This window comes from Chiroxiphia lanceolata, chromosome 3, assembly GCF_009829145.1.
Source record: "Chiroxiphia lanceolata isolate bChiLan1 chromosome 3, bChiLan1.pri, whole genome shotgun sequence".
Lineage (NCBI taxonomy): Eukaryota > Metazoa > Chordata > Aves > Passeriformes > Pipridae > Chiroxiphia > Chiroxiphia lanceolata.
Genome location: NC_045639.1, coordinates 52886647 through 52911778, shown reverse-complemented (window position 1 = coordinate 52911778; position 25132 = coordinate 52886647). Strand labels below are relative to the sequence as shown.

The following is a 25132-nucleotide window of genomic DNA, read 5'->3' as shown; positions in this document are numbered from 1 at the left end:
TTACTCAAAAAATACTCTATATGAGTGTTTGTTAAATAGAACAGAAAATATTATTGAATAACGACTCTTTGCAGATCTGAGCTGAAATTCTGAATCTAGCTGGCCCATAATGTTCTACTAGCAGAAGGTGAATATACTACATAGACCTGTTTATATTTATTTGTGGGCTGAAACAAAGTAAAAACTTGCACAACAAGCTTGTATTACTGCAGTTTTAAAATTATTCATACATTGTTGTTAAGATCAGTGAATGCATATAAAAAAATAAATCAAAGTTGGCCGCTGTGTTCACGTGTTTAGATCATGATTTCGTGTTTTTTGCTGTGTTGCACTTTCTTGAGCTGCTTGTGGGTTGTGATTTTTTTTCCCCCCCTTGATCTTTTCATGTTCACAGTCAGCTCTGTTTATTTGCCATTAAGTTGCTGTTCCAGCTACTTTAACTAAACATCAGAAAGTCTAAAAGTTGAATGCTGTCAGGATAATATCTGGAAAAGCAACACTTTAAATGCTAAAATCACAATGGGCATTAGTGGAAAATTGATTGCAACTTTATAGAAGAATGTAGTGAAACTCTGATAATAAATTTTCGGTATGCAGTGTTCAGAGATGCCTGCTCACTATTAACCGACAAAAGCTGTAAGATAGTATGCTCATGAAGAGACATTTCTTCTAACTGTTTATCCGAAGGTGCAGAGATTGGCCAGTGGGTTGGTTGCTTTTTTCCTTCTTTCTTTAAAGCTTTTCCTTGAGGGACAGGAAATAATTTGTATCTGTTGTTGGAGATTTCTGTAGAAAAAGCCTCATGTTTGATGAAATATTGCTCCAGATTTTCAGAACTCTTGTTACGTGTTCATTCCTTGTACTTCCACCTGGGATCCCATGTTTTCAGCATGTAAATCTGCTTGAAAGCAAATCATACCTTTCCCTGTTTCTTTAGCTCTTGCAGTGTGCTAAACAGCATAAAAAGACAAAGTACAGGACACTGGATGAAAAATATGTTGAAATTTGTAATGATGTTTTGTTTTCTTAAGTAAAAGACCTAAGCAAAAAGCTGTTACCCAACACATGGTACTTGATGATTTGCAATTATGAGTGATGTATGCCTATAGCCTGTTATCAAGTATTCAGAAATATGTGGGGTTTTTTGGGTAGTGTGTGTTTGTTCCTTTTGATTTCTTAAATCTAAATTTTTGGATTGCTTGATTTAAGTAATAGAGCTACTTCTATGGATGTCAAACAGATGATGACTAGTGACAGGAAATTGCAGAAGAGGTGGCAAAACTGCTCGGTCTTCGGTTTGCTGTATCAGCTTAGAACAACATTTTCACTGATAGGGAAGCTTCACACAGAAGGTGTGTTAATGAATAAGTCTAAACAGTGCCTCTGTGAATTAAGTTGAAAGAATTAAGTTGAAAAAGTTGATTATAGTTGTATTTTTTTCCATAGAAGTGATGATAGTGGTTTTCCTAATGGTGTCACACAGGTCTTGCCTTGTCTTCCACATACCTCAAATATAGAAGTGCTGTCAAAAGGAGGAGTTAGTGGGAGCCTGATGATTGCAAGGCACAGTTGAGGAGTTAGTAGAACTGGGGCCTCTACCGCAACCTCTCACATATTTATGGTAGTTCTTCAGCACCCAGTTGCTTGTGGTCGTGAGATTGCCCAAGATTTTAATGTGTTTCTTCACAGGACTTTAGTAAGAGATAGGAGATTAAAATAAAAATGCTGTTTGACCGTGTATCTCTGACTGATGTTAGGCATGCTATACAGTCCTTTTGTCATTTGAGCTCTCATTACATGATTGAGATGACTTTGGACTCTGAGCCTTTCGTTCAGATCCCTGGACCATGCTTCCTCTGCATGAGGAAGTTGCCTATAGGTTTCCATATGCCCGCCTCCAACTTTTCAGAGTACAAGCAATAACATTTCACAGCTTGGAGGATCTGCGGGAGGTACTTTGAATCAACCTGATCTGTTTGACTGGCTTTAAACATTCACTACCTATTAAAATAGATATTTGATGAAAATTAGCTGCATTTCATAATACCATAAATATCACACACGCCGGACAAAACCAAGCATCTGTTTTTGATTTGGTGAGATCAAGTCACTGACCTTCAACTTTGGTCTAAAGTCATGCGTTCAGCATCTGGCTGAATTCTGTTATAATACTGCATCCGTGTTGTGTTAAAGTAGTTTCTTACATGTGTTTCTCTGAAATACCCTTTTATATGAAGAATGTTTTTTATCACTGGAATGACAATCTTTTTTTTGACTGTTTCTTATACTAATAGTTAGGTGTAGGTAAGCAAGGTGTATGGTGTGCTGTTGCAATGAGAGCTCTGTGGCATAAGTGTGATCTTATCTTGCTCCTTGATCAAAGGGAAGAACTTAATTAGTGCTCATTAAGGGCTAAGGCTTCTGCTAAAGCAAGTGTTGGTACATGCTTCTAGGCTAATCATCCTGATGCCTCTGTCTTGTGTGCAAAATGAATGTTGCTTAGGTTGCCATCCTTTTATCATTATCTTTCTTTATCTCACAGTGTCTTGTTCATTTGAAATGAAGTTCGCTGGGTGAATGCTTTATGAAAAGGTCTGCAATATGCCCATTTTGTCATTAAATAAAAGATACCTCATCTGATACAGATGATTTCCAAACCAGAAGAGAAAGACGGGGCTCAAGGTTTTGACTCCTTTGGATATATTACAAGTCTAGTGGACCAGTGAGGCAGACTGGTTTAAGGGCTTCTGTTGGGCTTTCTAGCTTCTGTAGCTTGTAAAAGACCCTATCTAATAAGAGAGTATTTCTGCCTTCTGTTGTGATATTGCTGCTATTGCCTGTGCCAAAGATGCTTTGTTCTGAGCTGCGGGTCTTGGCAGTACTTTTTTCCTCCTCCTGAACTAGCATTGTGGAAGAGCTCTGTCCTTGCTGTGATGGTCAAAAGGCAACCCTTTGGTGACAAGTACACATGTAAATAAAAGAATGAAAATCTATCAGTTCGTTTCATTGGGACAGCAGTATCATAACTTCAGTGCCTTGAAAATTTAATTTAGAGTTGGCTGCTATCCCACTGCTGCAGGAATCAGAACACTGTACCTGGACAGGTATCTTAGCACTGCACTACTAAGAAGATGTATGCTTGGCCATGGGGAGGGGAAGGGGGAAGGGAAAAATAAGGGATGAAGACTTTTTTTCCTCTCCCCAGCCCTAGTATGTAGGACTTGCCCTGAGTAAGGAGGGCTCTTAAAAACAAGTTCAGACATGCCTGAAGATTGTGTCCTGAAAACATGTGTAGGGACCAGGGGATGGACTTGTGCCCAGAAACTATTGCAGAGGAAAGGTGGGAACCTAGTGAAATTTTTATTTTATTTTTGTTTTCCTCCCGGATTATTCTAGTCATGATATGTGTTCTAGTCATGATATGCTTCACTCACCCATCCTTTGCGAAGTGTAGCGTTCTGTTTATATTCTGTTAGTTTCACCAAACAGAATTTTAAAAGGATTATGGCAAAACATTAGATTTTACTAAATTGTTGACATTGCTCAGGCAAGCTGTGGAAGAAAGAAGAGACCAAAGATAACTATGCTATAAATTCTGTGTGTTTGTATTTTTTTCTTCAAAGTTTGTAGTATTTCATGTAGTATTTGGACTTGGGCTGTATTTACCAGAGGGTGTATATTTCACCTCTTGTGAAATATAATCCCTGTGTCAACATAAAAATATTGTAATCTTTCCTTGTATTTCAAAAGAATCCTTCATCTTTTCTCTTAACTCACACTATTTCAGGCAATGACACTAGATAAATCTATGTGTGATTGAAAGAAGAACTTGGAAATCAAACCTGCCAATAACATTTTTATTTCTTGCTGGTTTATGTTTTACCTCATCATAATGTTAGGCATCACCACATTAAAAAAAAGTTAAGAGCATATTTTGCCCTCTGTTATGTTTATAATTTAAAGATAATCTTGGAGGAACATGTGATATTGGTATTTGACTGCGAGTGAGTTTTCATTGCTTATTTGTAAAGGTAGGTGTGGGTTTGATGATGCAGTGCCAAAGCTGGATCATTAAAATGGACTGAGATGGATGCTGTGCTTACTTGGCAGGTACTTGCTGGCAGTAGGTACTCTTGAGTAGTGGGGGGATCTGTTTTTGTGCTTGCTCTTATGGTAGTTTCATGCTTATTAAATGTTTTGTTCCTTACTGCTTTATGAGACTATGTGTACCAGAGTGATGCTGACTGGTAGGATTCTGGTTAGTTGTACTTGTATTCGGGTTTTAAAATATCAGGACAAGATGACTGGAGCAGAGCCTTGAGAAACAAAGCTTCTGGAGGTTGATGAAATGTTCTTTTGGTGCCTTATGTAATTCTTGTCTTGATTTAAACTTACGCATCATCACAGAGTCTCTGGTGTTAGAGTCTTTATTCTTTCAGCACATCTCTCAGTAGGAATTTGCTGTTATTTTAAAAATAAAAATTTGTAAGAAATTTGGGATGTACCTACCTTACATAGTACAGGTCCAACTAACCTGAAGTTGGTTATCTATGTAGTAGAAACTGTATCAGTGTGATTGTCTTGGCTGTTTTCGGCTCCTAATGCACTTGCATTGCTTATAAAGTCCCAAAACGTCTGTTTGGGCTATTTCAAGAGTCCACTTATGGCTCTGCATTGTGGGGCTTGTGGTGAAAGAAAGTGATTTGCCACTGGTCATACAGTGGATGACATTCAAATGGGAATTAAGACATGATTAATTTAGATGTCTATGCTCCTGTTATAGTCGCTGGAGCGTAGAGAATGGCTCAGCAGATCTTGTGTTCAGTGCCTGTTTCAGGGAGACTTGAATCATCCTCTGGGCTCCACTGAGTGCTGAGTAGGTCTCTATTGAGTATCCTGGGACTTCAAGCATGTCGCTTTCCAGCTGAGTCCATCCCATGACGTCTGCAGCAGAGGAAGAAAACCTGCGGTTCCTGGTTCAGTGTTGTATTGACTGGATTCTCCTTTCTCCAACAGTCACCTGAGAACTGCTGGGGTGCAGGGGTTCATTAAAAATGATGTATATGCTTGCTTGAGGAAAAAAGAGTATTGCTGCATTTAACGTTGTTGGAATACTATTAGTCAACAAGCATCTGATATACAAGAGTTGTTGAATGTAATCAGTGTAATCTGTAGGTTGCAGAGCTGTAATTACATCTTGTGCTGTTCATCATCTGATGAAAAATTTGGTATATTTTAACACATAGTTCTTAAAAAATTGCATGGGAGTTATAGCAGATGCCAGTGTGATAGTAACTGATGACTTCTGGCCTTTCTAGTTTGTATAGCTCCAGTGCATTGTCTTCAATCAGTGGGCCACCTTGTAATGCTACATAGAAGGATGAGCAGCAACACATATTACTGCATGAAAAGGAGGCATCTAACAATTATAGTAGAATTGAGGGTAGCTGATACTTTTTAGATCTTTATGGTATATTTATAAACACTTGGTGCAGTCTTCTGGGGCTACTTTGGATCTTTTTGCCTCAGAAACCCCCCTATCTTAGAGTGCTACTCATGGTGGGAAATGAAACGGAAAATTATGTTTTCCATTGATGTTGCTGCAAACCTTTGGTGAAATAACTAGTCTTGTATATTTTGGGAAGCTGTTTAATATTTTACCTTCTTAGACCACGTCATGGTGTCTAGGTTCCAAGCTAGTTAGCATCTTTGTATGAAGTTCTCTCTTCAAACAAGGCAATTGACAATTGGGCAATGGGATGTGGCAAATGTGTCAGCTTTTAATGTAAGATTAGTACTGTGTTCTTAGGGTGATATATTTGGAGAGGAATTCCAGCTCTCAGTAGAGGCAGTCCTATGCTAGGCATACCTGGAGACTTTTGTTGAGCTGTCATTCACAGAAATAATAATTTCCAAGATTGTCAAGTTGTATGTACACTTACAGGTTTGCTCAAATTAATATGTCTTGGTTGCTGCAGAATACTGAGTAGACTGTGTGGTTTCTAGAATATGTATAATTGAGCACAATGCATATAATTTTATTGTCCAATATCATCCTCAGTTTTCCAAGGGTTAAGAGGGTATTGAAATAATATCTGGAAACTTAGTTAATTCTCTCTTGTGGCTTTACTGAAATATATTTTGCTCTTTAATATTCCTTCCTGTCATTGGGTGTTCTCAAAAATATGTTAACTTCTGAAAACTAGTTTTCTGTTAAGATTTAAACTATTTAAACTATTTTCGTTCTACCTTCAGCATCCCCCTGGCAGTTTTGTTAGCCATGTATACATAGCACCTAGGAATGCTTCTGAAACCTAGAAATTATGCACTGTCTGGAAGCTGCACCAAAAAAAATGTGTTCTGTAACAGATCTTGGAAAAAAAAAAAAGAAAAAAAGGCCAAAACCAAACCCAGTCTAGCTGTGAGAAAGCATCAAATATCCATCAGTCAAACTGATTGACTTCCCTACAAATATCCGATGGTGCTTTGCTGTGGCTTAAAAGTATCAGGGAGACTTGCTTGGAGCTTAGCAGAGGGTCAGAAATATCTTGATGCCACCCTATTAGGAGGGTAGATTGTCTGCTTACACTCTTGCCTTTTCACCATCACAAAAAATGAGGATGTCAGATGGAGTGGCTGGGGTACGTATAGAGCTCTTCTCTGCCCTCCTCTGTTCTTCTTTATGTCTAGGATGAAGGTAGGGCTCCTGCTCAGGTCGATGGTATTTCAGACTTATGTGTGATTCATACAGAGCCCTTGGTCAGCTTTGCCTCTGATGATCTTAAGATGCCTTTATTATGGTTGGGGTGTTGCACTTGAACTCTGATGAGATCTCTGCTATTTTAGGAAGTAGATTCATAACTAGGGATGAAAAGCAATGTGGAATAATGAAAATGTGTCAGGCAGGTAATTGTTTGAAGCAATTGCTTTAGATGTTTAAAGTGATAATAAAATTATGGAGAAGTTGAAAGATTTGGTGCTTGACTGCTCAGTTGACAAACCTTGTTTTTTGTCTCAGTTGTGATGTGCTTTAAAATGCCTGTTGTATTGGGTGCCTCAAGGCAGGTCTCTCCTGTGGCTGGGACAACATTATCAGTGTTTTGTTTTCCTAGCTAGGTATGTTAATCTTATCAGTGTTTTCTTCCCCCCTCTCTGCTGCCACCTTTATTGCCTCAAATGTATGCTGGCTGCTTTTACTCTCAGAGATCTTTGTGACTAGGCCTTCTCCTAGCCTTGCCCGGCACATCCTCTCCCTCACCTGTTATTGGGAACCCAAAGGCTACTTTAGTGGAACACCTTTAAGCTTAATCCTTTTCATATTGCTGTGAAGCTCTCCAGAGCTGTCAGCTGTGGTGGCATCAGTCTCTATAGCCCTTTGCAGGTGAAGGACAATGGCTGATGCAGTGAAATGGTTGCCTGTCCAATGGGTTTGAGTGTCATTATTTGTCTTATGTTTCTCTCTCTCTGTTTTGAGCTCCTTTTGGACAAGAGTTGGGATTTCTGTTATTTGGTCTTGAGGCTCCTTGTACATCTTGGCACATTGGAAAGGAGTTTCATTGCTATATAAAAATTCCTGATGCAAATGTTGTGGGGCTTTTTAATGTGAAGTAATGTATTCTCCAAGTAATGGCAGTGTCTCCTAGGAGAATCCAGTAGTGTCTCCTAGGAGAATCCAGTAGTGTCTCCTAGGAGAATCCAGTAGTGACTCTGTCCATGATAGAAAGATGTATGCACCATCAGCATTTTTCTGTTAATGTCATTCAGCTTGCTGTGACATATTAATGTCATTAGCAGGTGCTGATGGATGGCAATTCTCATGTGCCTCTATGTATTCCTCCCTGGTGACTGTTGGATTGTAAGATGCTAGACATCCATGTTTCATAACAGTGTAGGAGGTTGTCATCCAAATGGTTGGCTATCTGGCAACTATATCAGCTGTTGCGCTACAGCAGACTCTTCTCTGACTAGCTCATGGGTGTAGCAGTAATCAAAGAGTTTGCAAGGGTGCATACACAAAGGAGAGGCAGCTGTGAGTAATGGACCTTGCTGCAATCAGCCAAAACAGTTCCACATGGTGGTGCGAGAAGGCAGTCAAACCAGATTAAAGGCATCACCCCATTTCTCCTTGGGAGTCAAGAGGCAGGCAGTTTTGCAATCTTTCTTCTTCTTCTACTGTGGGAACAGGCAACAGAGTGTTAATTGCTGGAGTTCAAGAAAAGAAGTTCTTGTGACTAATGAACTACTCCTTCAACCACAAAAACCTTTTAACTTTTAAAAGGCAAGCTCTTAATTACGTGTTGGCCTTGGGCAAGGGGTTGTTACTTTGTATTAAGCACATAAAGTTATCGGGCACACGGGCTTCATGTGCTAGACACACAAGTAATATAGAGTGTACTGTTACTGCTTTGTGCTTGACCTGTTGAAGGATGGTATTTGTTTCAGGGCCAGTTAAGACTGATAATGAGTATAAAAATTACTCTTGCTGCAAAGATGTTGACCTATATTCCTCCTGGAAGAGCCATAACCTATTACAGTTGACAAGCCACGGAGGCAGTCACCTTAGGAGGCATGTTTTGAAGGGGACAGTGCTTTTGTGTTGCCTGTAGTCATTGTGTGAATACTGTGATTAATAATAATACTAATATTGCATGTGATTGAATTTTGTGCTCATACTTACTTCCATTTTATTCCTTTGGAAGAGTAATTATCCATGCTGCTGTGAAGTTCTTCTCAACAGTAACGCAGATGGGCAGAGGCTTGGTAATGAGATATATGGACTAATGGAAGATCCAGCTCTAGATAAAATGGGTTGAAGGTTTACTTTTTGTCTCCAACTGGGATGGGTTGATTGTTTTTTAAGTTGAGTTTTGCTTTGCCAGGAAGTTTTGCTGTGTGGTCGTCTCTAAAGGCTTCCCTTGCTGGAGGTTTTGGCATCGAGGTGGGTGGGGATCTGGCTGACCCCTCTGTCCATAAGCTCTCCAGGCCTGACCAGTTTCCCCCTCTAGGAAGAAGGATTGAGCTGTTGCTGTCAGCTCTGGTCTGCAAGTAAATACATGGTTTTGGTATCTGTGGCTCTCATTCCAGCATTTTTTCAGCAGGATTAGTGTGCGTACTTGAGAGAGGGAAAGAGAAGTTGAAGTTTAGTGTCTGCAGACCAAGAGGTTGATGACAGTTTTATATCTATCTGAATTGAAAACATTGGGAGTAAAATAAATGTTGTATTTCACGAGTGAAATGGGATGGGGTGTCTAGAGAAAGTACCTTCAGAATAAGACGACTTCTATGTTGCCCTGTTTATTATATACTCATAATACCCTTCTGTGGATTGCTTACTTTTGAGATACTGCTACTTCTGTCAATTTGAAATAAATGGTAAGAGAGGAAAATAATGCAAAACAAATTTTCTGCTTGCTGCAGTTGAAGTAGCATGACTGTTTAAAGGTCAGTTAAATGGCCTCTGTTGGATGAATGTCTCCAGTGAAAACTTTCAATAGTATTATCTTATAGTCTTTCCTCTTGTGGCTGCATTTCCCTTTATTCCTGGTATTTTCCTGTTAATGTGATCTTTGCCAGGTGATATTCTGTCACATTGGTCTTAGGTAGGAGTAGTCTCACTGTCTTATGGCTGTTTTATAAGTTTTCAAAGGGTTTTGGACTTTTTTCCCTCAGTAAAGAAGAACATGCTTATAGAAGTGACGAAGAGCAGCAAGCTTTTTTTTTTAATTTTTAAAAAATTTTTAAAACTTTTTCTAATTTTTTTTAAATTTTTTTTAAGGGCATTAGCCCTTGTGTGGGGAGCCCTCATTCTTTTCCAGCTACTGGTAAACAGAAGACAGGAGTGCCTGGTGGCTTCTGTGGTGACAGTAAGCAAATAGAATCATAGAATCAGCTGGTTTGGAAGGGATCTCCAAGATCATCAAATCCAACTCTTGATCCACTACCGTGTAGTTACTAGACCATGGCACTAAGTGCCACATCCAGTCTCATCTTAAAAACCTCCAGGGACAGTGAATCCACCACCTCCCTGGGCAGCCCATTCCAATGCCTGATTACCCTTTCTGTAAAGAATTTCTTCCTAATATCTAACCTAAACCTTCCCTGGCAGAGCTTAAGACCATGCCCTCTTGTCTTACTGATAGTTGCCTGGGAGAAGAGACCAACCCCCACCTGGCTACAACCTCCTTTCAGGTAGTTGTAGAGAGTGATGAGGTCTCCTCTGAGCCTCCTCATCTGCAGGCTGATAAATAAGTTGTTACTTCACAGTTTTCTTCTTATGACTCTCCATTACTTGTGCAGAGAGCACTGCTAGAGTTGGTGCATTTTCAGGGAGTTTTAGTGGAGAGAACGTGGGGAAGGTGTTATTCTCTCAGTAGTGGTCTCTGTTTGGGGTTGTGAAGCCAGAGATTATCTATCTGAGACACTTTCTTTGCTCTTTCAGTAAGTTCTAAATATCACTAATGCCTTTAATTTAGAAAAGAAACCTTCCCTCTTTCTCCTCCCCACCCCTTCCCTTCACTCACCATTCCCCACCCTCTGTAAGACCTAATGATTAACTTGGGTGTAAATAAGGTCACTACAGTGCCTGTAAGAGAAGAATAAAGATGAAGAGTGATCAAATAAGCTTCCATAGATCACCACCTTAAAAGTCCATCTCTGGACAGTTAACAAATAGGGATAGTCTCAGAGGTTAAAGAGGATCAACCTGGTTGCGTGTTCTCTCTTCCCTTACAAAGTATCACGCTAATCTATTACCTCTGAATTTGTTTCCAAATACGTACTTTGGGCACAGTGAACAATTTCTTATGGTTTGGAAGTTTGAAAATTTGGTCATTGACTGAAGTTTGCCTCACAGTACTAATCATGAGGCAGATCAACTTGCAGAAGTCCAAGCTGTGGACTCAAAGAGGTTATTTGATCTCTTCAGGTAGCTTGGAAATAAGGTGCAGTAATACCTGAGACACAGTATTCATCCAGGAGAGAGGTTGCTCAGGCAACTTTAGGTTGGTCAAAACAAACAAATAACTGCATTTAAATAAAACTGATGATATGTCTTCTTTGGATGTAATATCTTTGTATTAGTGGGCAAACTACTGCTTCTAAGTTTCCATGCCCTTCAGTTTCAAACAGCCTTTATGCTCATCGGATGACATTTTTAAAAAATAATGCAAATATTAGGATAAAGTGGCTAGGTTTCTTCCAATATTCAGTATTTCAAGGACAGGCAAGGCTTTGAAAATTTTACAATGCTGATGAAATATAACTTAATTCTTCTTTCTAGCCCATTCTTCAAGTATAATGTTAGTCACAGAGATATATAAGGCACGCAGTTTCACACAAAACCTTGTATTTACTACTTCTCATTACTTATAGTCTTGGTACTGATTTGCAAAAAAAAAAATCTGAACATTAAGAGGATACCTGAGGTTTGGTTTTTTTTTAAACTTAGTGCTATTTGAAATGTAAGTAGTGGAGCAGCAAGTGGAAGAAAAATAAGAAATTAATTTCTAGGTGACTGTAGAAATAGAAATTGGGAAGTGGAGCATATTAGGTTTAAAAAATGGGTGTAAAAATTATTGCACCCATTGTTTTTAGGACAGCATTTGCATCCATCTGTTTCTAGCCTGTTTTTCATGTGTTTCAGAGACTTCTGACATACCTTCCCTGCTCTTGCACTTTCTCTCATATGCCTTCATAACCTAGACAAGGGACATTGCACTGAAGAGTTATCTCCTGTTGCTGGTGTTCAGCTAAATAGAAATATCCTTGTGATTAAGTTCTTGGGGAAGCTAGAGCAGGTTCTACATTCAGGAAACTTTGATATGGTCTAAGCATCAACATAAGTGTACAAGAAGTATATGTGGCGTTTATTTATTTATTTATAAAGAAAGCAACTAAGAAGAGTGAGGAATAACAACTGGATTTGCTAGGAAGAAGGAACCACAAAGCTATGAGTGATGCAAAAGTTAATAAGTGACATTTTGGTCACTGCTTTTAATGCAACAGCAGTTCAGTAGGTTAATTTTGGTGTTTAAAGTAATGTTACAGGTTCAGGATCAGGGCCCTATTGTAAAAAATTGCATGCAGTCTCCCACACGCATGTACACATGTAGTGTGCTCTCAAAGGACTCAATTGTGTCAGCCATTAAGAATGCAAACCATTTATGGGATTTTCGTCCCTTCGTGCATCTGTTTTGCAAATACAGAACTCAAAGCCTTAAGAGGAGATAGTTCACTTAATACTCTCTTAGAATTGTCACTGTTAGATGCTTATGTACCACTTTCACAAAAGTTATCCATTTAGTCTTACTTAAAATCCAATTTAGAGACTCCTTCCCCGTGGTTACTATACAGCTGTTGGTTGACTGGTGTGAAGTTTGACAAACTGAAATAGAGAATGGTAGTTTTTGGGATGCAGGGGAAATATAGTGCTTACAAGGTGGATTAGCTGTTGGGTTAACACTTTTTCTGCATGAACAGCTTGTCGGGTTTTAGAAGGTATCTGCCAGGTTGTGCCTGTTCTAAGGGTTTCCTTTATCTACCAGTTCTCTTCCTTTCAGCTATTGAATTTGTGTTAACTGAGACAAGGATGGGAATGGTGGTTTGTTTTTTTTTTTTTTTTAATTGATGAATTTGTTTGGTATGAAAGTCAACCCTAATAAAAAAAATCAACATAGAGAAAAGAAGATATTTTGCTAAAACAAGCTTTAAAAGTAACATTTTTCTTAAGAGAAAAAAACTCCTAAAAACCATAAAAATTCATACCAACCAAACAAAAAAACCCCACCCAACTGTATAGCGGCATAGAAAAATCTCAGTACAAGGAAAAATTGATTATTCCTAAGAAATCAGTGATGCCATGTAGACAAAGAGAATAGTTAAATGCATGAAAATAATGAGCTGAAGAAGCATTGCTTTGAAGTGTCAGTAGGCAAGATAACATAGGTGGAAATAGAGGTGACTATTCTACTCAGGTTAACTCTCTGTGAAACAGAAACACTTCCTCTTCAGACAACTTTGAATTTTTGACACCTTGAAATTTCATCTTGTGATGATGCTGGTGTAAACTGTGTGTTACTGTGAATGCAGTAAAACTACAATTGAAATACCAAGACTCTGTAAGGGAAATGGCTCATTAAGTTGTCCATGAGTGCTCCCTGTCTGCTGTTGTGAAAATTGTTTAAATTTGGTTGTGAATTACTTTAAAGTATAGTAATAATGAAGTTAGGAAAACAGAAAAGTATAGTGGTAGGGAGCTGCCTCTTGGAAAGTTTAACTTCATATGTCTGCTACTTAGAAAACTGGAACAAGGAGATGTGAGGGTTGGAGTCGAACACGCTGAAGGACATACCCCTTGGTAAGAAGTGAAATGTTTTTTCACACTTTATACATATTATGTCACATATTATCCAAAATGATGGTAATAACATCTGGGTCCCAGAAGACCAGTCTGACCAGCAGCCTGGGATACCGATGTGGCACAGCATAGCCAGTTTTGAGCACTCAAACAGTAAATGCACTTGGTGTCTTGAATATTTTGTATCAGGGGAAATGGCAAGTGCAGTGTTATGCAGGAAGGACTTTATTGTTGATGTCAAGTATTGACACTGCAGAGACTTTCTTCATCTACATTGTGTGTTGTCCCTTCCAAACAAATATTTAGAGGGTCAAATGGGATTGTTCAGCTAACCTGTGCATGTAGGGCCATATATTAACATGCTATCTGTGCAACCCTCTGTCCCACACTGCACTGTATTCCTCTCTGTTCTCTGTATTTTGTGGCATTCACTGTCTTTTGACCAATGTCCCATCAGTCATTTAAGTGCCCTCTTATATTCATGAAGTCCCTGGTGCCAAATACAATCCTTTGACTGGTTCCTCCTATAGAGCATCTCTGATACATATCCAAAAACCTATGCCCAAAGCTGTGCCTTGCGGGCTGTCATTTGCTGCCATGGGGTACACGAGTGTGCCAAGGAAGGTGTATGGTTGGCCCACGATATGGAGCTTGTCCAGCCTGCTAATTGCAGTGTTTCTCTGGTGCACTGACATGCCTCCCAGAATATGCTCAGACACAGCCAGAGCACATGATGGGGCCCCATCTCCACCCGTAGTTTTGCTCTCTTTTGCTTTGTCACCACTTTTGTTGAGGACCTGGAATGTTTTCTGGCAAGGTGCAGGTAGGTTGGACTAGAAGACCTTGCTGTGGTCCCTCTCATCCTTACCCATTCTGTGGTTCTGAGGTGAGTAAGAAGGAGATAAGGGTCAGGAGAGAAAAGTGAAGTGGATAGTAGGAAGAGTGAGACTAAAGAGGTGGTCTTCAACTATACGTCATGATTTACAGACTGTCCAAATTCCATAATTTCCACAGCTTCCAGAGTTTTTGCCTCTGGGGACTGAAACAATTTCATAGTCCTGCTATGGATTAAGCTACATTATGTATTTCACTTGAACAATAAAACAAATTAAATTGTTTCCCTTAAAAAAAAAATCTGGTTCTTGTAATCTTGTGAACGTCTCCACAGCTAGCACTGGGACTATTTTATGTTCAGTGCTATTTATACTTCTGAAAGCAAAATGGTAAAGTGTTTTAAAGGCTTGTTTTGAGTAAAAGTTTTCCTGTGAAATGTGTGTGTTAGAATAGTTGTATAAAAAAAGAAACCACACAACAAATTCAGCATGGTTGTGTGAGTTGGAAAATTCTAGGAAATGCATTTCCTCTGCGGCTGCATTAGTGTAGGGAAAACATCTGTATCTGTTGGTAGCAGCAATAAGATTTCTTTTGGGTTTCTCTTTGGAGCTATTAATGAATGTGAGGAAATACATGTCTCCAAGTGGGGTCTGCAGCCAAACTAACGAAGAACTCTGTGTGGGGTCTCACGAGTTACAAGTCAGGTCTCAGACAGAGGAGCTGTCCTGGCCATATTATGCCATTTTCTGCTGTTTATCCCCCATTCCTCTCTATCTTTCTGCCCTTGTCTTCTGTCTGCAGTAATTCCACAACAGAATATATGTCCTCCTACATATTTTCGCAATTTACAGCCCATTTTACTAACTGAAGCTGCTGCTGAAGTTGAGCTTCTAAAGGTCCTATTGCAGTGGTGGAGGCACAGGGGCATCTGTGTGGCTTGCCTTCTGCTGTAAAGATGTTGATATGAGGTGGCTCGAAAAAATTTCTCGTATGGGCTAACTCCACCTCAGTTTTGGGTAAAAAAAGTGAGTTTCCAGTAACCAACTATGCATCTCCTTGTGCCATCCAATGAAGTGAATGTTTTGAGATTGTGTTGTCCTCTTACATGTGGCCTGTTTACTAACACAGTGAGTCAGGCTGCTGGATCAGCCTGAAGATGAAATGGTGATTGTTCTCCCACCTCAGTTCCTGTTGCCACCTAGCTGCCGAAGAGACAAATGCTGTGGTCTGCATATGGTGGTTTGTTCTGAAGTAGTCATCTCATGTGCTCTGTACTGGAGAGAGCACGTGAAGTGGATGGATTCCCTACAAAGCCTAGCACTGTATGGAGGGAGGGACAAAGGTCTAGTGTGTAGATTCTTCTCAACTGCAACTTTCAGTAGCTGGATACCGCTGTGCTTTCGTTCCTGTCAAACCCCTACTGTGCCTAGGCAAAGCTGTTATTTACATTAATGAAACAAACAATTTTTCAGTGAGCAGACCTGTGGTGACTCAGAAGTTGCTAATTCCAGTTTGAGTACAATTTAAAATGTATTGGCCAGGAGGTCTTAAAGTGTACTTAGTGTAAAGAAAAGCATTAGTAGGCTGAGAAAAACGAATACTGGAATCATCTGGTTTTCTCCACTTTTTGGGTTTGATTTTACCACTTGCTTTTATTTTCTGCTGGAGAAAGATTTCATGGTTCTTCGAGCTGTTGGTAAACAACGTGTGAGCATCCAAGAGGAGTGTGGTTTTCAAGGCCAGAGTGGAACATATTCCCCCCATTGAAACTTTGGTGAAAGTTTCATTGTCAGAATTTTGACACAGTACACGAGGATGATGCATTATGTTGCTAATAGCCTGTAGGATATGTTAATATATCTTATGGATGTGGAACCGTTTTGCACTCATTGCTTGGGTAGAATTAATGAAACCACTCTATGCTGGTGTACTAAAGTAACTAACTTTTGTTGATACCCTGTTTAAACAACATCTTTGGATTAGTCACATTATCAGTTGCAAGCCACTAAAGAAGAGAATTTTTTAGGGTGTAGGAAGAAGCTGGCAGTGCTTCTAGACCTTTTAAGTCCTGTTGCATCTGTCTCAGTACAACCATTTAGTTGTCTTTCTTTCCTCCCACAATGTGTGTATGTGACTTTAAAGTCACACTGAGTGATTATTCTTATACTGTGCTAAAAGCTCTGTATTTGCTGACCCTGTCAGTTATGTCTTCACTACCAAAATGATTTTATTAGGTTGTGACAAACATTAGGCTATGTACACTGGACATGATGACTGTCAAAAGAATTTGCACAAATTAGCTCAAGAACAATCTTTATTTTAAAAAAATTATTAAAAAAATGTGCATTTTTTTTACTGCCAATGCAGTAGTCTACTACAATATGCTGTACCAAGCTCTGTGGATTTAAAATAATTTTTTTGGTGGGATAAGTTGATTGCTAGATTTAGTAGTAAAAAATTAGGGTGAGAAAGAATAATAAGATCTGAGTCGTGCTTCCTTGCTGAAGTGCTGCTGTGTCAGTTGAGAGCCATTCTAAACCCATTTAATTACCAGTATTTTAAATGCAACCAACACATAAATAAGCACACCTTTGCACATATTAGTGTATTGGGCAAAGAGATGTTTTCTTGTTTCAGTTTGGAGTTTATAGTAGTTCTTAAGTGACACTGGAGCGATAAGTGTTGACTAAACGAAAGCGCCTCATTACAGCTACAACGTACTGCCATTTTATTTGGTTCATATTTCCTTGCTTATTCAGCACCCAGCAGAGAAACAGAAGTTGCACCTTGCCACAAGTAGGATATTGTTTTTACTGTCAAGTCAGGGAGGATGTTGTCAGAAGTGTCCCTGAAGACATCCTATGGTATTGGCTAGGAAGCTGTTTGGGTTTGTCTGCCTACAGCAGGTGTGTTCTCTATTTTAATAAATGTGTTTGCATGCATTTGCTGAATGTTGACTTTCATCACATATTCTGTTGAAATTTAAGAGTGCCAGGTCTGTCTGCACAGAACATATGGATATGCTTTACTTCCATCTCATTCATTTAGTTTGCCAAACAAAATCTGTTAAAGCATGGAAAGATTGGTTTCGCAAAGCATAGCTGGTCAATTGAGCTGATTCTTAAAAGAGAAAACCAAAGCCTGAGTGTTGCACTGTGTGAAGCTACTTCATCACATGGAACTTAATCCTTGATGCATACAGAGAATGTACACCAAAGCCAGCAGGAAAAAATGATGTACATCAGTTTTCTTCTTTTTTCATCCTTAATCTTTCTGCAGTCAGCAGTCTTGTTGTGGTGGTAGCTGGGATTAGCAAAGAGTTATAGCTGAAATTCTACCAGCAAGATATCATGCTGCCAGGCCTTGAATATGAGCCCCTCTTTGTGGTTCTGATTCTTCCTTCTTGGAAACCCATTTTTTCTCCTGATGAGTATTTGGGGGTACCACTGTGGAGTCTGGCTGCCTGGGGCTGAGTGGTAATTCCTGAACAAGGCGGTGTCTCATGTCTTCCCTCTTTTTTCCAGGTGAGTCAAAATTTCAACCTTAGAAGCCAAATTATACTTAATAGTCTGAATATTCCCAAGAGGAGTCTGTTGTGTTCTCTCAGGGAAGTGGGTGATACCAGTGAGAGTGATGGCAGCAAAGCCACATGGGATTATGGCCTAGGTAGTGCAGCAGGGCCCCATAGCTTTACACAGATGTCCAGTCCAGTTCTGCTGGTGGAAAAATATGACTGCATTTGTGTTCTGACACCTGCCTAAAAATCAGGAATATAATGAAATAGGTTTTTTGTTTCCTGGTATAGTTTACTTTTCATGTCTAGGGGGAATGCCCTGTACAGTTGGACAAGGCTTTCATTTCTTTCTGTTTGGTTCTGGAACAGTGGTCTATTTTTCAGTGTAGTGAAGTGATTTTGCCTTACTGTCTTCATGCTTGTGTTTCCTTTATAAGGGGAGAATTTTCTGGTTAAACATGTATGTTATTATGCTGTGTCCTGATTATTTTTTCCCTTTTTTTTTTTTTCTTAGATACATGAGATGCCATCACGACTTACTTTTCTTTATAATTACATTTTAATTTTGCCTTTAATTTGAAGCCTTAAAGCTATGTCATAATAAGAGCCCTCCTATGGAAAATGGTAGAAATGGGTTTCTCTTCCCCACCCCAATTTTTTCACGAATTCCCTGAAATAGAGCTATTAAAAAGAAAGAAATTTCAACTTTGAGTTTTAGCTGAAAATTTTGAATTAAATACCATTAATTTTTCAGCTATTACAGAATAGCTTTTATCCCAGTTTATTGTATGCTACTATTCATTTTTGTCAAATGTATTTTTGGAGTTCTGATGCAAGTTCACTCATTATCAGCTGAAGGTACAATTTCTAAGTTAATTTACTCTTGCAATTTTTCCATTTGATGTTAATATCTCAAGCTGGATTACTAAACTCATGGGAGCAGCTGTGTGATTCACTGTGATCTATTTCCTAGTATTACTAGAGTCTATTTTTTGCTGTATTTTTTTAACCAGTCTGCAAAAGCTTTTCTTGTGTCTTTGGCTGAAATTGATACCACAATTCAATATCAGTGTATAGCTTTTTCTTCTTTCCCACTACCCCTCCAACTCTAATTACTCTATACAGAGTTTTGTATTTTTTTTGGAAAATCTTGTGTCACTATTGCAGTAAATAAATAGTAATTACAGTAAAACCGATAGCAGCTTTCACTAGCAAAGAGATAACAGTTTTCTTAAGTCCTAGGATAAGACCTCACCCTTACTGTGAGAGTGATGGGGCACTGGAACAGGCTGCCCAGAGAAGCTGTGGATGCCCCATTCCAGGAAAAGGCCAGCTTGTGGGGCTTCAGGCAGCTTGATTTAGTGGAAGGGGTCTGTGCCCATGGCAGTGAGGGGACAAGGAAGGCTGTGGAAATAGATGACCTCTAAGGTCCCTTCCAACTGAAACCATTTTATGATTCTAAAAGTAACTAAAAGGGAAGCTGCCATGTACATTATGGTACTATGTGTGGCACAGCTGTAGAAGTTCTTTGTTCTGTGCCAGCTAGCTAAGCGTTCCATCCTGAATGTTTGCAATAAGAGGTAAGGTAAGCAGTCTCATAGGAAAGGTGACACACTGTGTTTCCTTCTGTAGGCTTCCTCAAGCCTTCAGACATTGTTTGAGTCTTTCAGAGTCAGACATGACTTCGGTGGCACTTTCTTTCATGAACCTGTTCACCTTTCCCTGAACCTGTATGGATGCTGAACATTCATTGCATACTGCTGGGTGAAGAATCACTCCTTTATTGCTTGTTTGAACCTATTACATGCTCGCTTAATTGGCTCTCCCTAATTCCTGTATTGCAAGAGACAATATACAGTATTCTTTCTGTTTTTTTTCTACACCACTTCTGACTTTATAGACCTTTATCATGTCTTTCTCCACAAAATATTTTCTTCTCTTATATGTACCCCATGTCTGCTAAGTTTCTTGAAAATATTTTGTGAGGAAAAATACAAGTAGGTTTTTCTGGCTTTTGTAGAGAGAGGTCTTGCTTTATAAAACTTTTGGAGTATTGGAAGGATTTGGCAAGCTATTTTGACTCTTCCTGATCAGACTTCATGATTGTAAAGTGCTAAAGTTTGCAGTTGTTCTCAGATTTACTGTCTGGACCACGATAATGAGTACTGTCAGAGTGGTCTCAATCAGTGGCTTTGTAGGGAGGACTGATAAAAAGTGTAGCATAACACAAGGCCTGTCAGTCTAAGATTGTATCTATCCTGAGCGACTACAGGTTAAACACCGTCTTTGTAGCCCTTCTGGTCAGGATAGTTTACAACACAGATTTACCCGCGAGTTCTTTTATTACAAGGCAAAGCTTTCAGTTTTGTGTTCAAAAAAAAAAGCTAAGGGATTTATGGATGGATTTGAATGGAATGAATGGATTTATTTTGAGGTAACGTGAATGCATGTGTATGTAGCCTGTTTTTCCAGGCTAAATATATTAGTTGGAAATACTGAAAATAGAAACATGTTGCAAAAGCCCTTCTGTGCAGCTGTCAGTCAGAGGGATTACAGAGGGGACAGTAAAACACTCATTATCAAGGTTGAAGGCTTCACCATTTCCCTCTGTCCTGCTGTGACCTTAATGAGAGCTGCCCTTTGCATCCCTGCTGGCAGGCAGAGCCCAGCAATTTGTCTGGTACCATCCCAGTGTGATGCGGGAGACAGATAAGAAACTTCTCTACTATTCTGGCTATTCTAGGCAATGCCTGTCCTCAGCAAAGCTGTACTTAATGCCTGGTGAGGCAACAGGTTGTGCCTACTTAATTAGGATGCAGATGCTTAGACAAAAAGGTAGAGGACTCGCTTACAGCTGACATGAGAACTTACTTTATAAACAGTCTGCTTTATATAGGAGACATTTTTTGATGCTGATAAGAAGCAGCTCTTGCTCTTGAATTCTTTTTTTTTTTTTTTTGACAGTAATTGATACTGCACGTGGTGGCAGTGTTATGAGCATCTGTGAAATTACTCAGGAGTAAAAAAAATTGGAACGAGGAAGATTTTTTTACCTTTGTACTAGATGATAATGCGAAGTTCTCTTGAAGGCTTTTGTTTGCTTCGCAAGCTTAAGACCTTTGAACTATTTTCTGGCCCCTAAAAGTGGCTCACACCAATTGATAACTAAACTTTTGTTTTGGAAACTTTTGGACAGATAATTGCTAAGAAGCATAATAGCTAAGAAACAATCAGGCATGTGGATCCTAGAAAGTCAGTTCTTACCTAGGCTCAAATTATTACTAAAATAAGTTTCCACTGACTGCTCTAGAGTTATTTTTTTTACCATCCTTTTAAAGAACCTTTGAATTCCTTCGTTAAAGTCATCCCTGGTTCTGTTTGTCTGTAATATTGCAGGAGGAGAATGGCATCTATGATGTTACAGTGTAATGACCTTCCCACTGCATTCTATATTAAATAAAGTTATATTTGTTTTCTTCTTGAATTTTTTAATGTATTTCCTTTCACTCTGTAGCTGTCCTACTGAGCTACTTCAGCTTTTCAGAGCTGCCTTGCAGACCCTTTCTCCTTGCTTTCATTTGCCTTCTCAGGAGTTGATTCATCTGCTTATGAAGTAGCTATTTTCTCTTGCTAGTGTTCATTTGCTGCCTTGACTCCCTTCTGCTTTTTCTTGATTAATTTTTTTCACTCCTGGAAATAGAGAAAATGATGGGAGGAAGCCATTACAATAACCATTATAAAATGATGTGGAATATAAATGATAGTATAATGGCATGTACAGTGGGGTGTGTCAAAGATTCTCATAGAACTGATGATCTTTCAAAGCTTGGGAAGGATGGATTGAAGCTGATGTGTGCAAGGAACCTTTGAATACTAAAAGTGGCAACTGAATAGACCCTGAAGAGGAGACCAAAGTAAGAGTGAACTTAGGTGGGAAGGCCAGTTTTAAGGTGATGAGGCAAAAAAGGCTTTGGCAGTCCTACTTAACCAGCTATCCAAGGTCCAAGGGAACCCCTCATTGGGATGAGAGCTGTAGTTGAACCTCGGTTTTACACTGAGATGCCAGGTGCTGTCTGTTAGAATTGCCCAACAGAGAGGAGGATACATGATCATAATAATAAGGCTTTATTGTCTTTGACATTGAGCAATGATTCCTATGATAGTGCTACGTGAAGGAAAAGGTCTTGTACTTATGAATTCCTCCTCTCTTCAAGTCGCTTGTACTCCTGCTTCCTCGTGTCAGCTTCTGACATTTTATGAGCTATCCTGAGAATCTGTTCAAGTTCCTGAACAAATAGAAAGTAGTCCTGTGCCATTCTAGTTTCCCCTAGTCAATCCTTCCTCGGTTCCTTGCCCTATCTTCCTTGCTCTCTGCCTCCTCTGCCCCCACCATGTTGGAGTATATAGACTCTGTGTAGACTCTCTGGTATCACAAGAGAAAAGAGTGAGGAAGAGTGGGATGGTGGGAGTGAAAAAGAAATGGCGAGTCAGCTGGTTTTTGACCTGTGGCTGTAAGACATTAGTTAACTGTTGCTTTATGATAGGTAAATTATTTGGTAGTGTCCAACACAAGTAGAGCAAAAGGTGTGAAACTGCTTAACAACTCTACTCATAAAACACACTTCTCTAGTTCTTAGGGTGCAAGATACTTTGTTGCTGAATGGCTGACATCTCTCAACAACAGAAATGCTAATTCTCTCTGAATGGTAAACTTACAGTTACGGCTTAGACCCAAACTTCCCCCTTAACTCCCTCAAAGTTGTTTTGCTCTCAATTCTTACACAAAATAACTTTCTTAATCTTGGAAACAGACTGAGATTAGTATCAGTGCAAATCTCTAAGTGTAAGCTCTGTCCTAATGTTTTTGCATGAATGCAAGGTATTGAATGTCTTCTGGGGTGCTTTACGTGATGGTTATTTTAGACAGAAAAGTCTAGACAGTTCTTAGGATCTATTGGACATCTCTACACTTGCCAAAATTTGGGAGGGAGTTTTGTTCAAGTTACACTGTGGTTCCTTGGAAGGATGTTCACAGTATGAATAACACCAACTAGACTAATCTCTCTCACTCGCTCTGCCTCCCAAAAAAATCACTACTTACTGGTGTTGTAAAACCTGAGTAACATTCAGCAATTGCTATTTCTGTTTTCACTTTTCCTCATTCTCTAGCAATTACATAGGTAGGAAGGACCTTCTTTCATGCATGGTTTTGATGTATGTGCAAGAAATAATATAAAGAGTTTGCACATGCAGTTAAGCCAAGTGCTTTTTAAACACACTTTGAGCATAAAATGAACAGTTAGGCTGTCAGGAGGGCTCGTCAGTGAGTAAAGGAAATAAATATAGATACCTTTTCCAATGTCAGTCTTGTATTTTTTTTGGAAATAGAGAAAACTACTTTCTTGCTTGAACCTGCTAATATTGCACTGTTGAAAATGATCTGTCATGTAAGAAAGTGTCTCTCTAAGTAATGTAGACTTGCTTTTTATAGTCTTTAGTTCATCTAAGTTTCTCAAAAATATCCAGACAGTGCTAATGGGCAATACCAAATTTCCATGAGGTTCCAAAGTTCATGAAGAAAATACATGGAAAGAACATAGATGTTTGGAAGAAGGAAAAAAATGAGCAATTCATTTAGATTACTAGTGACTTTTGAATGCTGACTTTTAAAACTTGATTTAAATATTATTAAAATTTCTTGAACCGGGTTGAATCCTTTTTCCTCCCTCCTCCCTTCCCTTTTTGAAGTTTTGTTTGCTTGTGATATTTAAACATTTCATTCATATGATGGAAAATTAAACAATAGGCTATAAATGTGCTTGCAATCTCAATTAAAATGTTTAATATTTTACCATATGTTCCTTAGTAAACATAATAGCGCTAATGTTAGTAAGCTCATCTTAAACCATCAGTGAACATGAGTTTGTGGGTCTGTCTTCACTTCCTGCTTTACGTAGTTTTGGTCACTTAAATAAATGTCTAGCTGAGCAACTGTGCCACTATGTTGGCTGTTTTAAGTCAACATTTGTGCAATTTTGTAATATTTTATATTGCAAAATATAGTCCTATAGTGTCAGTCTTGTTTTTAAGGACTCTTATTTAAAAAAAAAAAATTTAGAGGTAACTCTTCAAGTCTTAATAGACCTTCAGGCATAGGCAAGCATGAATTAAAAAAGCACAGGCAAGCTGAAAGCCATAGCTGTATTTCTGCAGGAGGATACATACATTTCAGTCTCATGTTTTAGCAGAGAATGAGGTTCTAGAAAGTTGAGTCAACACACAAAGGATAGTAGGCAAAAACCACACTGCATCGAAAAAACTTAAAAAATAAAAACTACACTGAATGCTGAATGAAGTGTTTTATTTTAGGTGTTTGTGTAATTTGTGATGGAAACCGTGGGCTTACAAGGGCAAATGATGGGAAACAGTGGTCTACAAGGCAGCAATAAAAATTGGGAATGCCAAATATGTGAACTGTGTGTAGCCTTGGTTGAGAATTTCTTTTGAAAAAATAAATTGTTAAACAATGAAGGCCAGATATTTTTTATTATTTGTCCTGGGAAAAGAGTTTGTATAGACTAAGGCAGAATTTGGTGCCTGTGGGAAAGAGAACAGTGGACTCAATTTTCAAAATTTATATGGCTTTGCCAAGACAGATGGGAAGAAACAAGAGTGCCCCCAAACAACTGTAGCCCTGGGAGACTCTGCTTATCTTACATGCGGGTTTTCCCATTCATAATTATGCTTAAAAATCAAGCTGTGTGCACTGGTAGCTCTGCATGGCAAAGAGTCAAGCTCACCAAGCCAGATGTTGATTTACTGTGATAATTAAGCTTGCCCAAGACGTGTAAAGAGGCATCTGTCCTTATTAACTTCTGGGTGAGCGTTTGAAAGGCAAGTGATGTACATTAAGTCAGCCCATGCCTTTTGGAGTCCATCGTCTGCGGATCTGCTGTGACTAGGCACTGCGAGGTAGCAGTGACTGCTCATGCTGCTGTTATGAAGTGAATATATTTCAGTGGCTCTGAATCCCCCCTGTGATCTGCGTCAAATGTGTTTTTTTGGTGGTAGAGTGTGCTGGGAGTACTTGTTTTCCAGACTGCCACTGCAACTTCATGAGTGGAACTGAATGCTTCTCTTTTGGCTCTCATTTCTTTGTAGTTCAGGATGCTGTTTGTGTTTCTCATCTGCTGCGTTCGATATCCTGTCCATCTCAGTGGTTTCCTTTTGAACAAGCATAATGGATAAACATCCTTTATACAGCTAAATGTTGTGCCTTTTTTTTTTTTAATGGAATGGTGAAACAATGTAGCTATTGTGGATGATACAAAGTAGATGTCAAATGTGTTATCTGAATTTTTGCTCAAGTCAACTGTTTTCAATGAACATGGTGTATTTCTTTAAAACAGATCTATTTGTGTCTGTTCCTT

General features: G+C 39.0%; 1 protein-coding gene across 2 annotated transcripts in view; it reads left to right on the top strand.

The window, feature by feature from the left end:
• The window catches only part of CNKSR3 (CNKSR family member 3), a 63735-nt gene that overhangs the window by 4930 nt on the left and 33673 nt on the right, over positions 1 to 25132 (top strand). The gene's annotated exons all lie outside the window — the stretch shown is intronic.